Below are 17,434 nucleotides of genomic sequence, written 5' to 3'. Positions count from 1 at the left end.
CACAAACCAACAGCAAAGAAAAAATTCTCAAGGCAGCCAGGGAAAAGAAGAATACAACATATAAAGGAAGGCTTATTAGATTATCATCCGATTTCTCAACAGAAACTCTACAAGCTAGAAGAGAGTGGACCCCAATATTTAAAGTCCTGAAAGAGAGGAACTTTCAGCCATGAATACTATACCCATCAAAGCTATCCTTCAAATATGAAGGAGAAATAAAAACATTCACAGATATAGAAAAGATGAGGGAATTTATCATCAGAAAACCCCCACTCCAGGACTTACTAAAGGGGGTTCTCCAATCAGATACAAAGAACAAAAAAAAAAAACAAAGCCACAAGTAAAAGCTCCAAGAAGAACACTATAAAGCCAAATTTTAACTGTGACAACAACAAAAAGAAAGGGGGGGGAGAGAATGGAGATTAACAGTAGCAGAGGACAATGGAGTGCAAAAGTACTCACAAAATAGTGTGCTACAATGAACAGGGTAGGAACCCTTTTCATTACTTAAAGGTAACCACCATTGAAAAAACCACCACAGAAGTACATGAGATAAAAAAGATAGCAACAGAGGAAAGATGTATGGAATACAACCAAATAAAAACAAAAGATAGAAAAATAAAAGAGAAGGATCAAAGAAGACACAAAACTAACAGGAAGCAATCTATAGTGTGGCAATAGAGAACTCACAAGTGTCAATAATTACACTAAATGTAAATGGATTAAACTCACCAATAAAAAGGCACAGAGTAGCAGAATGGATTAAAAAATAAAATCCAACTGTATGCTGCCTACAAGAAACTCATCTAAGTAACAAGGATAAAAACAAATTCAAAGTGAAAGGCTGAAAAACAATACTCCAAGAAAATAACATCCAAAAAAAAGCAGGCATAGCAATACTCATATCTGATAATGTTGATTACAAGACAGCAAAAGTGCTCAGAGACAAAAATGGCCATTTCATAATGGCTAAGGGGACACTGAATCAAGAAGACATAACAATTCTTAATATATATGCACCAAACCAAGGAGCACCAAAATATATAAGACAGCTACTTATTGACCTTAAAACAAAACCTGACAAAAATACAATCATACTTGGAGACCTCAATACACCGCTGATGGCTCTAGATCAGTCATCCAAACAGAGAATCAACAAAGATATAGTGGCCTTATACAAAACACTAGAGCACCTGGATATGATAGACATCTACAGGACATTTCATCCCAAAGTGACTGAGTATACATTTTTCTCCAGTGTACATAGATCATTCTCAAGAATTGACCATATGTTGGGCCACAAAAACAACATCAGCAAATTCAGAAAAATTGGAGTTGTACCAAGCATATTTTCTGATCATAAAGCCTTGAAACTAGAATTCAATTGCAAAAAAGAGGAAAAAAATCCCATAAAAATGTGGAAACTAAACAACATACTTTTAAAAAATGAATGGGTCAAAGAAGAAATAAGTGCAGAGATCAAAAGATATATACAGACAAATGAAAATGACAATATGACATATTAGAATCTATGGGATGCAGCAAAAGCAGTGATAAGAGGGAAGTTCATATCACTTCAGGCATATATGAACAAACAAGAGAGAGCCCAAGTGAACCACTTAACTTCACACCTTAAGGAACTAGTAAAAGAAGAACAAAGACAACCCAAAACCAGCCAAAGAAAGGAGATAATAAAAATCAGAGCAGAAATAAATGAAATAGAGAACAGAAAAACTATAGAAAAAATTAATAGAACAAAATTGACAAACCCTTGGCAAGACTTACCAAGGAAAAAAGAGAAAGAACTCATATAAACAAAATCCAAAATGAAAGAGGAGAAATCACTATGGACACCGTACATATACAAAGAATTATTGTAGAATACTATGAAAAACTTTATGTGCCTGCCACTAAATTCAACAACCTAGAAGAAATGGATAAATTCCTAGAACAATACAACCTTCCTAGACTGAGTCAAGAAGAAGCAGAAAGCCTAAACAGACCTATTAGTAGAGAAGAAATAGAAAAATCCATTAAAAACCTCCCCAAAAATAAAAGTCCAGGCCCAGATGTCTATACCAGCGAATTTTATCAAACATTCAAAGAAGACTTGGTTCCTATTCTACTCAAAGTCTTCCAAAAAATTGAAGAAGGAGCAATACTTCCAAACACATTTTATGAGGCCAACATAACCCTCATACCAAAACCAGGCAAGGATGGCACAAAAAAAGAAAACTGCAGACCAATATCTCTAATGAATACAGATGCTAAAATACTAAACAAAATACTGGCAAATCAAATACAACAACATATTAAAACAATAATACATCACGATCAAGTGGGATTCATCCCAGAATCTCAAGGATGGTTCAACATATGTAAAACGGTTAACGTAATACACCATATCAACAAAACAAAGAAGAAAAACCACATAATCTTATCAATAGACGCAGAAAAGGCTTTCGATAAAATACAACACGATTTTATGTTTAAGACTCTCAACAAAATGGGTATAGAAGGAAAATATCTCAACATGATAAAGGCCATATATGATAACCCATCAGCTAACATCATATTAAATGGCACAAAACTGAAGGCTTTCCCCCTTAAATCAGGAACAAGACAGGGCTGTCCACTCTCTCCACTCTTATTTAATGTGGTACTAGAGGTTCTAGCCAGAGCAATCAGTCAAGACAAAGAAATAAAAGGCATCCATATCAGAAAAGAAGAAGTAAAGATATCACTTTTTGCAGATGATATGATCCTATACATCGAAAACCCCAAAGAATCCACAAAAAGACTACTAGAAACAATAAGCCAATACAGTAAGGTTGCAGGATACAAAATTAACATACAGAAGTCAATAACCTTTCTATATGCCAACAAAGAAACATTTGAGAACGAACTCAAAAGAATAATCCCTTTCACGATTGCAACAAAAAAAATAAAATACCTAGGAATAAACATAACAAAGAATGTAAAGGACTTATATAATGAAAACTATAAACCATTATTAAGGGAAATCGAAAAAGATATAATGAGATGGAAGAATATTCCTTGTTCTTGGTTAGGAAGAATAAATATAATTAAGATGGCCATATTACCCAAAGCAATATGCAAATTTAATGCAATTCCCATCAAAATTCCAATGACATTTTTTTTAAAAATGGAGCAAAAAATCATCAGATTTATATGGAACTATAAAAAACCCCGAATAGCCAAAGGAATCCTAAAGAAAAAGAATGAAGCTGGGGGCATTACAATACTTGACTTCAAACTATATTATAGGGCCACGACAATCAAAACAGCATGGTATTGGCAGAAAAATAGACACTCAGACCAATGGAACAGAATAGAAAACCCAGAAATAAAACCACATATATATAGTCAAATAATTTTTGATAAAGGGGCCAACAACACACAATGGAGAAAAGAAAGCCTCTTCAATAAATGGTGCTGGGAAAACTGGAAAGCCACATGCAAAAGAATGAAACTGGACTACAGTTTGTCCCCCTGTACTAAAATTAACTCAGAATGGATCAAAGATCTAAACATAAGACCTGAAACAATAAAGTACATAGAAGAAGACATAGGTACTAAATTCATGGACCTGGGTTTTAAAGAGCATTTTATGAATTTGACTCCAAAGGCAAGAGAAGTAAAGGCAAAAATTAATGAATGGGACTACATCAGACTAAGAAGTTTTTGTTCCGCAAAAGAAACTGATAACAAAATAAACAGACAGCCAATTAAATGGGAAATGATATTTTCAAACAGCAGCTCAGGTAAGGGCCTAATATCCAAAATATACAAAGAACTCATAAAACTCAACAACAAACAAACAAACAATCCAATAAAAAAATGGGAAGAGGACATGAACAGACACTTCTCCCAGGAAGAAATACAAATGGCCAACAGATATATGAACAGATGCTCATCTTCTTTAGTTAATAGAGAAATGCAAATCAAAACTGCAATGAGATACCACCTCACACCTGTTAGATTAGCTATTATTAACAAGAGAGGTAATAGCAAATGTTGGAGAGGCTGTGGAGAAAAAGGAACCCTCATACACTGTTGGTGGGAATTCCTCAAAAAACTGCAAATAGAATTACTTATGACCCAGCAATCCCTCTACTGGGTATATACCCCAAAAACTCAGAAACATTGATACATAAAGACACATGCAACCCCATGTTTATTGTAGCATTGTTCACAGTGGCCAGGACATGGAAACAACCAAAAAGCCCATCAATAGATGACTGGATAAAGAAGATGTGACACATATACACTATGGAATACTACTCAGCCATAAGAAATGATGACATCAGATCATTTACAGCAAAATGGTGGGATCTTGATAACATTATACGAAGTGAAATAAGTAAATCAGAAAAAAATAGGAACTGCATTATTCCATATGTAGGTGGGACATAAAAGTGAGATTAAGAGACATTTATAAGAGTGTGGTGGTTACAGGAGGAGGGGGGAGAGGGAGAGGGAAACGGGTAGGGGGAGGGGCACAAAGAAAACTAGATAGAAGGTGACAGAGGACAATCTGACTTTGGGTGATGAGTATGCAACATAATTGAACGACAAGATAACCTGGACATGTTTTCTTTGAATATATGTATCGTGATTTATTGATGTCACCCCATTAAAAAAAATAAAATTATTAAAATAAATAAATAAATAAAAGTGGGTCACAGACTTAAATGTAAAATCTAAAAGTTCTTAAAGAAAACATAGTGAGAAAAATCTTTGTTGACCTTGGGTTGCATAAAATTTATTAGATAGGATACAAGAAGTACAACCCATAAATGAATGTCACTTTTAATAAAATGTAAATACAAGACATAGACCTAAGAGAAAATATTTTTAAAATACTTATCCAAAATATACAAAAGACCCTCATAACTCAATAATGTGAAAACAAACATCGCAGGTTAAAACTGAGCAAAACATTTGAACAAACACTTTATCAAAGACAATGCACAGATGTCAAAAAAGTACATTGAAGCAGTGTTCAACAACATTAGCAATTAGGGAAATGCAAATGTAACCAACAACCAGATATAGCCTACTAGAAAAGCTGCTGGCAAGGATGCAGAACAATGGAACTCACATGTGTTGCTGATGGGAATGCAAACTGTACTGATACTTTAGAAAACAGGTTGGCAATTTATTATAAAACAAAACTGCCATTACCATATGACTCAACAGTCCTACTCTTAGATATTTACCCAAGAGGAATGAGAACCATGTCCACATGCAAACCTTTGTGTAAATGTTTTTAGTAACTTTATCCACAATAGCCCCAAACTAAAAATTATTCAAATGTCTATTAACTACTGAAAAAATAAACAAAATGTGGTGGTATGTCCATACAATGCAGTATTACTCAGCAGTAAAATAGAATGAACTATTACTACAGCAATATGAATAAATCTCAAATGCTTTATGGTAAGTGAAAACAGCTAGATTCAAAATGCTACATACTAAATGGTTACATTTGTATGACATTCTGGAAAAGTAAACTTATAGGGACCAAAAGAAGAAAACCAGAGTAGGCCCTGGCCAGTTTGCTCAGTGGATAGAGCATTGGCCAGCATACGGATGTCCCAGGTTCGATCCCTGGTCAGGACATACAAGAGAAGCAACCATCTGCTTCTCTTCCCCTCTTTCTCTCCCTCTCTCTCTCTTCCCCTCTCACAGCTCGATTGGTTCAAGTTTCAGTCTCAGGTGCTGAGGATAGCTCATTTGATTCAAACATCGGTCCCAGACAGGGGTTACCAGATGGATCCTGGTTAGTGCATGTGCAGGAGTCTGTCTCCCTATCTTCCCTCCTCTCACTTAAAAAAAAAGAGAGAGAGTAAAAAACAGAGTAGTGGTTGTTTGTGGACTGGAAATATAGCGAGGGATTTGACAACAAAGGGGCATGAGGAACCTTTTGGGTTGAGAAAAATGTTTTATTCCTTGATTGTGGTGGTGGCTTCTAGACTGTATGGGTTTGTCAAAATTCATTGCACCTAAAAAGGATAGATTTTACTGTATGCAAATTACTCTCCAATAAACCTGTTTAAAAAAAGAATAATGTCTTTTGTGACAAAGTACAACAGTTTTTTTTGTGTGTTTTTTTTGACTGAAGAAGACACACACACATTTAACGTCATACTTCCTATTTGATCTCATCTCTTGGTAGAAAACATAAATGGTGAAATTGATATTTGCTGAATGGAAAATGAAACACGAAGTTGTTCTAAGACAAGAAAATTAAGTATAAGTTTCAAATAACAAATTAAGGGGTGCTTTGTGATAACCAAATGATCACTTATGACAGGGCAGTGAATGGAAGATACCTGAGAAGGGTATGGAAACTTTCTCTGATTTTTTTTTTTTTTTTGTATTTTTCTGAAGCTGGAAACGGGGAGAGACAGTCAGACAGACTCCCGCATGCGCCCAACCGGGATCCACCCGGCACGCCCACCAGGGGCAACGCTCTGCCCACCAGGGGGCGATGCTCTGCCCCTGGTGGGGGGGTCGCTCTGCCATGACCAGAGCCACTCTAGGGCCTGGGGCAAAGGCCAAGGAGCCATCCCCAGTGCCCGGGCCATCCCTGCTCCAATGGAGCCCTGGCTGCGAGAGGGGAAGAGAGAGACAGAGAGGAAGGAAGGGGGGGGTGGAGAAGCAAATGGGCGCTTCTCCTGTGTGCCCTGGCCGGGAATCGAACCCAGGTATCCCGCACACCAGGCCAACGCTCTACCGCTGAGCCAACTGGCCAGGGCTTTTCTCTGATTTTGTATCAAGTAAAGTTCCCTTCCCAGATGAGGTTATTATGGATTATAATTTGAGGATTAAAATTCACACAACTAGGCTTTTAAAATTTTTTTTTGATTTTAAATCAACACTGTTAGCTGTTTTTCCTTTTGGCTAGAAAACTGGAATCTAGATTTCATAAGAAAGCTGCCTTTTAGGTAATGGACGTTGGCTCATTTATAATTGAACTACTGTGCCACTTCCGAAGGCTTTTTTTTTTTTAATTTTTACTGAGAGAAAGTAAAAGGCTTAGGCAATTTTCAGGATATATAATTTATGAAGGGGGAAATTCAACCATATTCTAACTTATAGATAATAATGTTTTGAAAAACTAAAAAATTTTAGGTAGATAAAAGTTTCGACCAATGGGAAGGAATGAAGACCACCAGAAATGGTAAATATGTAAGTAAAAAGAAACCTGTCTTTTCCTTTTGGTTTCTTTGAAAGACATAATTATTTTATATAAAGCTGTAAAATTGTATTATGTGGTTTATAACATAAATAAATGTTATATATGCAAAGTGGCACAGAGAGACACAGTTGTAAACAGAAATACACTGTTACAAAGTTCTTACATTTTACATGAAGTGATCAACTGTTACTTCAAAAAACCTATGATAAATAACTTAAAAAGGAGTAGAGTAATTCCTAAAGAAATCAGTAAAAACAATCCAGAAGGGTATAGTTAAAAAGCCAACAGAGAAATTATAAAGTAGTGCTAAAAATAATGGATTAACACCCACTTCTAAAAAAAATACAGAAAAGGAAAAAAAGAGGAATAAAAAGAAACAAGACAAAGAAAATTAAGAAACCTAAATTTCACCCTATCACTAATTACATGAAATATAAGTGAGCTAAACATCTATTTAAAGGCATAGATTATATATAAAAAGGCAAGACCTAACTATATACTGTCTATAAGGGATGCACTTTGAACATAAAAACACAGATTTGACCTGGCTGATAGCTCAATTAGAGCGGCAACCTTAAACACAAAGGTTGCAGGTTTGATCACCAGTCAGGGCACATATAGGAACAGGTTGAGATTTCTCTCTCTCTCTCTCTCTCTTGCACACTCATTTCCTCTCTTTCTAAAGTTAATAAATAAAACTTTAAAAAATTAAAAAATATAAACAGATTTGAAATTTTTAAAAAAGATATTCATTCCAAAATAAAGCCTAAAGAAAGCTAGCTTGGCTATACTGATATCTAACAAAATACACCTCAAGACCAGGAATGTTACCAGAAATAAAGAGGAACATTGCATAATGATGGAAGTGTCAATTACTGAGGAAGACATAATAATCATAAATTTGTATGCACTTAACCAGAGCTCCAAAATTTATGAAGCAAAAATGGGCAGAACAAAAGAAAGAACTAGAGAAGTTCATAATCATAGTTCAAGGTTTCAATATTCCCTTCTCAGTGATGAACAGAACAACTAGACAAAGATTTGTAGGAATGAAGATTTGAACAATAGTATCAACCACCCTGACTTAATTGATATTTATAAAAGACCATGTTCAATTACATAATACATATGCAAGCCAGATGGTTTTGTTTGTTTGATTGTTTTTGTGACAGAGACAGAGAGAGAGAGACAAAGAGAGGGACAGAAACAGACAGGAAGGGAGAGAGATGAGAAGCATCAATTCTTCATTGCAACCTTAGTTGTTCACTGATTGTTTTCTCATATGTGCCTTGAAGGGGGGGGGGGGGACTACAGCAGACAGAGAGACCCCTTTGCTTAAGCAGCAAACTCTGGGTTTCCAACCTGGGTTCTCTGTGTCTCAGTCCGATGCTCTATCCACTGCACCACCGCCTGGTCAAGCCCAAATGGGTTGTTTACAAAAAAATAGACCATGCCCTGGCCGGTTGGCTCAGCGGTAGAGCGTCGGCCTAGCGTGCGGAGGACCCGGGTTCGATTCCCGGCCAGGGCACACAGGAGAAGCGCCCATTTGCTTCTCCACCCCTCCTCCGCGCTTTCCTCTATGTCTCTCTCTTCCCCTCCCGCAGCCAAGGCTCCATTGGAGCAAAGATGGCCCGGGCGCTGGGGATGGCTCTGTGGCCTCTGCCTCAGGCGCTAGAGTGGCTCTGGTCGCAACATGGCGACGCCCAGGATGGGCAGAGCATCGCCCCCTGGTGGGCAGAGCGCCCCCCCATGGGGGGCGTGCCGGGTGGATCCCGGTCGGGCGCATGCGGGAGTCTGTCTGACTGTCTCTTCCTGTTTCCAGCTTCAGAAAAATGAAAGAAAAAAAAAAAGAAAGAAAAGAAAAAATAGAAAATGAAATTTAAAGAAAATATAATACAATAAAAGAATAACTACATAATAATAAATGAAAAATGTGTATTACCTTACACAGAAAACTATGAAACAATATTGAGAAAAAGAAGAGCTAAAACAAAGATTCATGGATCAAAAGTCTCAGCATTGTGAATTCTCCCCAAATTCATCTATAAATTTAATGTTATCTTAATTGAAATTCCAACAGATTTTCTTTTTAAGTATAGACAGAATTTATGGGGAATTTTATATGGAAATACGGAGAGACAGGAATAGCTGAGAATCTTTAGAAAGATTAGAGTTGGAACACATTCTCCCACACATAAGAATTTTTATGAAGCTACAGTAATTTAATTCAGTGTGCATGGTGACACAAAGTAGGACAAACAGACCTCTAAACAGACTAGGGATTCTGGCATCAGGTCCACACATATGCAGACACCACTGGCAGAACAGTAGGAAACGATGCTCATTTTAATCAGTGATGCACAGTCAATTGGATCCCCATGTGAGAAAAACTGACTCTTGACTCCTACCTCACACATTAAAAAAAATAAATTCCAGATAATTTAAAATCTAAATGTGAAATATAAAATAATAAAGCTTCTAAAATATAACATAGGCTTGGCCTGTGGTGGCACAGTGGATAGAGTGTCAACCTGGAATGCTGAGGTCGCCGGTTCAAAACCTTGGGCTTGCTCGGTCAAGGTACACAGCAAAAGCAATCAATCAATGAACAGCTAAAGTGAAGCAACTATGAGTTGATGCTTCTTGCTCCCTGTCCCTCGCCTTTCCTCTCTGTAAAAATCAATAAATAAAATATTTTTTAAAATAACGTAAAAGAATATTTTCATAACCCTGGAGTAGGCAAGGATTTCTTAAGCAAGACATAAAAATGCAAATATTAAAATATTGGTTTTCTGTTTATCAAAAGACATCATTATTTGAATCAAAAGGAAAGCCATGGAGTGAGAGAGAATATTTGCAATACATATATTATAAAAATCCCCACAATGACTAAAATATGTACTATCTGACTCTATTCAGAAAAAAAAATCTAGCCTTTGTGTACACTAAACCAATTAGCATATTATATCTCCTGCCAAAGACTGGCTCAAGGGCTGGTACATGGCTTTAGCTGGTCCATGCAGAGTGAACCTCAGAAGTTTTGCTTAGAATATTGATGAAAAAAAAGTCTGTCTTCCTCTGGATGATAGTGGTTTTCAGATGTGGGACTTTACAATGTTGCAGGCAGTTTGGCTGCTGCATGGGGAAGATGAGAGAGAGAAACGAAGAGTAACGTCGTCAAAGTCCAGATGATAGACATAATTCAGGACAAGAAGGCCTCTGTTTTAGAAGAATGTTGGATCAAACTATGCCTGAAGTCTTGTTTTACTCCCGGACTTTCTCATTTCATGAGCGCATACATTCACAATTGCTTAAGGCATGAAGGTTTTCTGAATTACAACCAAAATTATCTCAACTAATATATGTTGCTATAATCTTCATAAACTTTGATTCTAATGTCTGTATAGGATTTTATCTTAACAATATGTTTTACTTCATCATTCTCCTAATATTTAAAATTTAGATCAGTTAATTTTGAGTTATTATAATAAGCCTAATAAGTAAAAATCTTTTTTCTTAATTTCTAATTATTTTCTTAGAGGTGATCCCCAGAAGTAAATTATTGGGTAAATAAAATTCTTAAGGTTTTTAACATATATTTTCACGTTTTCATTTTTTAAATGTCACCAGAAATTAATAAGAATGTCCGTTTTGCCATCTCTTTATAATTTTTTAGTCTTTGCTATTTTTAGAATGAATTATATTTCATTGCTTGATTTTCTTAAATTACAAATAAAAACATATTTCTTCATTAGCAACTTGCATTTTCCATTTGCTGAAGGTTTGTTGATGTCCACTGCCTAGTTAGGAATAGACTTTACAGCATGTCAAGTTTTGAAAGAACTAGAAGCCTTCAGGTGGGCAGGAGGAGAGGTGCAGTAAAGAAGAGATAACAGTATGTGCAAATGCAAAGGCGTGAACAGGGAGGTATACTGTGGGGACCAGTTGTTTGTCACGTAAAGTACAAGGTACTGAGGATGGCAGGAGAGGAAAGGAAGGAAAGTCATGGGATGTGATAAAGCTGTCAATGGAGGCAGCAACCAGATACCAAAGAACCATAACAGACACTGTTAATTAAATGTAAAATGCTAATAGACCCATAAGGGGGGTATTTTGCTGTTTCTTCCGCAGCTTTATTTGCATTCTTATAAGGGGTGTTTCATATTTTCCATCCTTCCCTCCCTCCCTCCCTCCCTTCCTCCCTTCCTTCCTCCCTTCCTCCCTTCCTTCCTCCCTTCCTTCCTTCCTTCCTTCTTTCCTTCCTTCCTTCCTTCTTTTTTGAAGTGAAAGGAGGGTAGATAGTGACAGACTCCGGTACACACTCCGACTGGGATCCACCCAGCAAGCCCATCTGGGGCTAATGCTCGAATCAACCGAGCTATCCTCGGTGTCCGGGTGGATGCTGGAACCACTGGCTGCGAGAAGGAAAGAGACAGAGAAGGAGGCGAGGGAGGGGAAGAGGAGCAGATGGTTGCTTCTCCTGTGTGCCCTGACCAGTGGTCAAAACTGGGACGTTTGCACGCCAGGCCAACTCTCTATCCACTGAGCAAACTGTCCAGGGCCCATTTTAAGCATTCTTCTCTCTTCGTTTATGTATCGCACTGCACTCGATTTTTTTTAAGTACCTTAGTATTTAGTAACAATAAACCTCAGTAGCGTAGTGGGGGCGGGGGGCAAGGGAGTCTATCATGCCCCGGGCGCCACTCGCAAAGGGGCGCCAAATGGTCTCCAAGACAAACAAGAAAAGCGTCGTAGAAGGGGAAGGGGCGCCAATAAAGTGTAGTGACCCGGGCGCCAGTTATGTTCACCACACCACTGATAAACCTGCATTTACATATTCTAACATTCAGGTTATTAATTAGTTTAAACAGTCTCATCCCTCCTGAGTTGAAATTAGTAAGATTTCTTTTTTTAGCTACTAGAAGAGCGTGGGTTTGGGGGCAGCTCAGCACCTCTAAACTCAGTCTGCTGTGTCCCTGTTATGTCCTGGAGGCCGAACCACCTACTGCCTTCCCCGGGGGATTGTGGCGGGTGCTGAGCGTCTCTGGAATCGGAGTCTAGCGTAACAATACTACAAGCCTGTCTTAATCTGTTCAGGCTGCTGGAACCAAGTGCCACAGGCTGAGGAGTTTATGAAGAACAGAAGTTTATTTCTCACAGCTCCGGAGGCGGGAAGACCAAGAGCGGGACAGTTGCACGGTTCACAGCTGGAGCCTTCTCACAGTGTTGTTACATGGAGAAAGGGGCTAGAGATCGCTCCAGGGTCTCTTTTATATGGGCACTAATCTCATTCATGAAGGCTGTACCCCATGACATATGCACCTCCCCAAAGCCCCACCTCGTAATATCATTGTCTTCAGGGGTTAGGATTTCAACGTATGAATTTGAGTGGGTGGGTGGTGGCAGAGGGGACATGCACACGCGCGCGCACACACATGCACGCGCATACATACACACGCTCACAGACACACAAACATTCCCACCATAACAAAGCCTTAGGGTTGGGCTTCCCACAGAGGGGTTTTTTCTTATCTCCAGCCTGGAGGAATAATAGCTGCTGCTTGGCCAGGGTCATGGCCAGGGAGTCCTTTGCCCAGGGCAGGGCACAGGACCATCAAGGGCTTACATTAAAATCACAAAAGGCATGGGAAGCACAGATCTGACCCTGCCACAAATGTGCTGGTTGATATTGGAAAATCATGAAACTTCTTTGTCTCTAATATCTCCTGGGAATAGATTTGGCAAACGGCACTGTGGCTGAAAAAGAGTGGATGCCGGGGGTCGAGGAAGGTGGAAACCTTGACAAATGTGTAGATCATTCTCTTTCTTCTCTTTTGCTTATTCCTTTAGGTAGGTGGTTTTCAGCCCTAACTATACACCGGAATCACTGAAGAACTCTAAAAAAATACCAGCGCCTGTGCCTCACCACAGAGTTTCTAACGTGCAGCCAGAGTAGAGAAGCGTAAAGCGTATCATGGTCTCACAGCGGGGGCCATGAGGTCGCTGGAGAATAGCCTCCCAACCGGGAGGGGAGCAGTGAGGATCATGCAGACCTCCCTTATGTGGGCTCCCCTGGCCTCCCAAAGGCCCAGCTCTCACTACTTGGTGACTGAGTTAGATGGCTTTAACATTTACTGAAAGAAGGTACTTCTAAGGTATATTATATTGTGACTGAAGTTCCCATCTCCTAGAGGCTGTCACAAAAAATAATGCTTTATAAATAAGAATAAAGCTGTCAAGAATCCAGCTCTACTCATGACCAACAGATGGCGCTATTAGCCACTGTCCAGCCATTTAGGTTTCTGTCAACCGTTTATTCTTTAAACCTTGTTATATTTGCTGCATTCGTACATGATTTTGACATGTTTCCTAAAACATTTTTGATTGCACATAGTGCAAAAGCAGTGAGAATATTAAAAGTGTTACTGAGAAAAGAAGCAAAAACATGACAAAATAAAAGTAAAGATAATTTTTAAAAATAGAAAGTGGTGGCCCTGGCCGGCTAGCTCAGCAGTGGAGCGTCAGCCTGGCGTGTGGAAGTCCCGGGTTTGATTCCCTGCCAGGGCACATAGGAGAAGCACGCATATGCTTCTCCACCCTTTCCCCTCTCCTTCCTCTCTACCTCTCTCTTCCCCTCCCGCAGCCAGGGCTCCATTGAAGCAAAGTTGGCCCAGAGCCCTGAGGATGGCCCCGTTGCCTCCGCCTCAGGTGCTAAAATGGCTCTGATTGCAGCAGAGCCATACCCCAGATGGGCAGAGCACTGTCCCCTGGTGGGCATGCCGGGTGGATCCCGGTGGGGTGCATGCGGGAGTCTGTCTGTCTGCCTCCTCCCTGCTTCTCACTTTGGAAAAATACCAAAAATAAATAAATAAATAAATAAGTAAAAATAGAAGGTGGTGAGAAAATAAATGGAAGGTCACACAGACATATGGAATTAATTTTTAGATAGTAGAAACAATCACAAAGGCAGAGTGAATTATGCAGCCTGAGAAAGCTGTTCTGTCTACATAATTGGCAACAAGAAGCAAAAGATGCAGTGGCTGATGGCATGGCAAACTTCATACGTATGCAGCTAGACAGGTGCAGAACTTAGTACCTGTTTTAACCACCCAAGCACGTTCCTTTCTTCTGCTGTCATCCAGCCAGCTCAAATCAAACTGTTTTTAATTCTGGAGAAGGCTGGAGGTGTTTTTCTGGCACTTGGGACTAAGCATGGTAAAAGTTCTGCTACTTAAACTTCTGAAGTAAGTTGTAGATGGTTTTGTAATGTACAGCCAGTTCAGATTTGTACCACTTCAAGGTGGCGAGGCAGCCATGTGAGCTGACCTTAGCTGCTTAGGAGCTCCATTGCTCATCGTGTCTGCAGAAGTGATTGAGAAGGGTTAGCCCAGTGGATTAACATAAATCAAAAGGAAAAGATACTTGGTAAACTGTATCAGAAGAGGAAGCAAGAATGCTTAAAGCTGGGAGAGTCTGGCGTCTTCTCATTTCCTGAAAATGCATAGGGGAACTGTGAGCTCAACCACTTTCAGACATTTTGAATTTATAGTGTATCAGTCAGGATTCAATCAGAGAAGCATAACAAGTGGGACATAGTTATTAAGAGATTTATTGCAAGGAATTGGCTTGAGTGATTGTGGGCACTGACTAGGCAAGTCCAAAATCCACTGGGCAGGCTGTCAAGGAAGGGCAGGATGCCAGGCACGGCTGCAGCCTCCTGGCAGTTTCTTTCTCTTCCGAGGGGTCTCAGCTTTGCTTTTAAGGTCTTTTGACTAACTGAATCAGGCCAACCCAGATTGCCTCCAATAATCTCCATTACCTAAAGTCTGCCGATTATTAATTTTAATTACATTTACAAAATGTCTTCACAACAATGTCTAGATTAGTGTTTGAATAACTGGGTACTGTAGTCTAGCCAAGTCCACACATCAAAAATACCAAAATAGTGTTTTGGAACCTGATCTGTTTCAGAAGAGCTTTCACATTTAAAAATAAATAAATAAATAAATAAATAAATAAATAAATATGAAGGTATCCTGTAGACTCCAAGAACTAGACGCTTTGCATAGAAAGCACAGATGTTATTATCTAGAGGGTCTGGAGATATTCTTAAGTACTCATTTATTTATTTAGTTATTCAACAAACCTAAAGACTTACTATATTTTAGTATGTAAGGAAGTATTGGGACTATAAGAAAATTGTCTTTGCCCTTAATCTAGTGGGAGAAAGAGAGATACTAAGAGCTTTAATACTCTGTGGCAACTGTGCAATGGTAGTTCACATGGGCTATTAACCTAGCTTGTGAAGTCAAGGAAGGCTTGCTGGAAGAGGAAGCACTTAAGCAAGGTCTTGACTTAAACCTTGTGGGACATAGCACCTAAAGATGGAAAGAAAAGATGGCAGAAAGGATGGTGCGGACTCCTAGCCAGTGCTGACATTGTCAAGCACATTGTAAAGGGCAAGCCCAGGGCAGACTTTCATAGATCATTTCTACTTTACAGTGTTGCCACCTCTATGTTTCTCAAAGTGACTGCTAATGGTTCGTCCCTGGCTCCTCACCCAAGCACTCATGTCTTCACGGAGGTATTGCCTGAGCTGGACATGAGAGTTTGCTCCAGGACTGACAGCTGCACATGGTCCAGGTGCTCAGAACAATGGCTTCCTCTTCCCATCTCAGTTTGGCCAGCTCGTCAGCTTCCCTTGGAAACCTCACTCTCCTGGCCTGTTTCTCCATCCATTTACCCATGTTTATCCTCCTTTCCCTCTTCCTCCAAGTAATCAATTTTGTGCACTGGTCCTCTGTACTATTCATTAGATGTGAGTCTCCTCATTTTCAAGATGGAGTGAGTAATGTCTTTCTTTCCTGTCTCTCAAAAAACTCAAGGTAAAATTAGGCAGTGTGAAGCCCCTTAAAACTGGTCCTGCCACAAGGAAACAAAGTATAGACAAGGCATTGCCATCATGTGTCACTATCTATTGACCTATCTATCTGTCCATCCATCCATCCATCTATCTATTAATCACTCCTAATCTATGTATCAGTTAAGAATAGAGATCCTCCTTGGATCTATGGTACCTAGCACAGTATTCTGCACAAGTAATTGCTTATTAATTATCTGGCAAAAAAATGATAGTAAAATCATCTGAGATTTTGGGAAACATAATTGCAAACAGCCACATTGTTGGTACTAGAATATTCCCATTCCCAATTTATGGCTAAATGGGTTTTTGAAGACTCAGCTTATGCACCGTCTTTGCTAAGAGAGCCTTTCTTGCTCACCTTCATTTCTGAGTTAAGCACCTTTTCCTATAACCATCGAATCCCTGCCATACTTTGGTCATTTCTCCTGCTGTGTACAGCGTTATCTCTCAACAGGCAGCAGGAGGGTTCTCCAAGGGGAAGCATTGTGTTCTAATAATCTTTGCCAACATGGCTCAGTTCCTGACACAATGCAAGCAAGGCATAAACCATGAATTAATAGCATGATATTCATCCCTATTGATTTTTGTCTCAATATTAGCCTCATGACAGATAAATTGTTCTTTAGAGGGACTAATGCTTAGATATGTGCTTAGAAATGTTTTCCATGTCCTTGTCAAGTGGGTAGAAAATAAAATGGAGTCAGGAGGCATAGGTTGAATTTTTGATCCTGTATTTTCTTAGAGAAGACTGATGTTCAAATTTATACCTCTTTGAAGTTTCTCTTGAGCAGATGTCGTGGCTTTACTCGGCTGAGTCCCTCCCAGGTCTGGGACACACAGGAGGTTAGCTGGCAACTAACAGTGACAACAAAATACACCCAACACTCATCAAACTTCTAAAAGGTGTTGGTGGGGGAAAGTCATCCTCCCATTTTTTTTTATTTTTTTTTTTGGTTTTTTTTTTCTTAAGGCCTCAAAATGGTTATGCGTGTCTGTAACACTGTGGACTCTTTTAGGGGAGTCAAACTGTCTAAATTTATTTTTGTCTGTCTCAGATCTAACCCAGAGTAGGCACTCAATAAATATTTATTGATTTAAATATCTGTCAAGCATGTACCCTCAAGGTTGGGGCAGAGTTCTGGTTTTATTGCCCCTTGTTATTAATCCATTTCTCAACTCAACCATTTCCTGTTGGTGTGAGGCGTCTGGCAACGTGAGTCCACTTCCAGGTTCCCTTTTTAGACAGTGAGTCAGAAACACAGACAAAGGAATTCTGAGCCACA

Source organism: Saccopteryx leptura, chromosome 3 (assembly GCF_036850995.1).
Source record: "Saccopteryx leptura isolate mSacLep1 chromosome 3, mSacLep1_pri_phased_curated, whole genome shotgun sequence".
Lineage (NCBI taxonomy): Eukaryota > Metazoa > Chordata > Mammalia > Chiroptera > Emballonuridae > Saccopteryx > Saccopteryx leptura.
The sequence above is the reverse complement of the archived record's forward strand: the minus strand, read 5'-3'. Positions refer to the sequence as shown.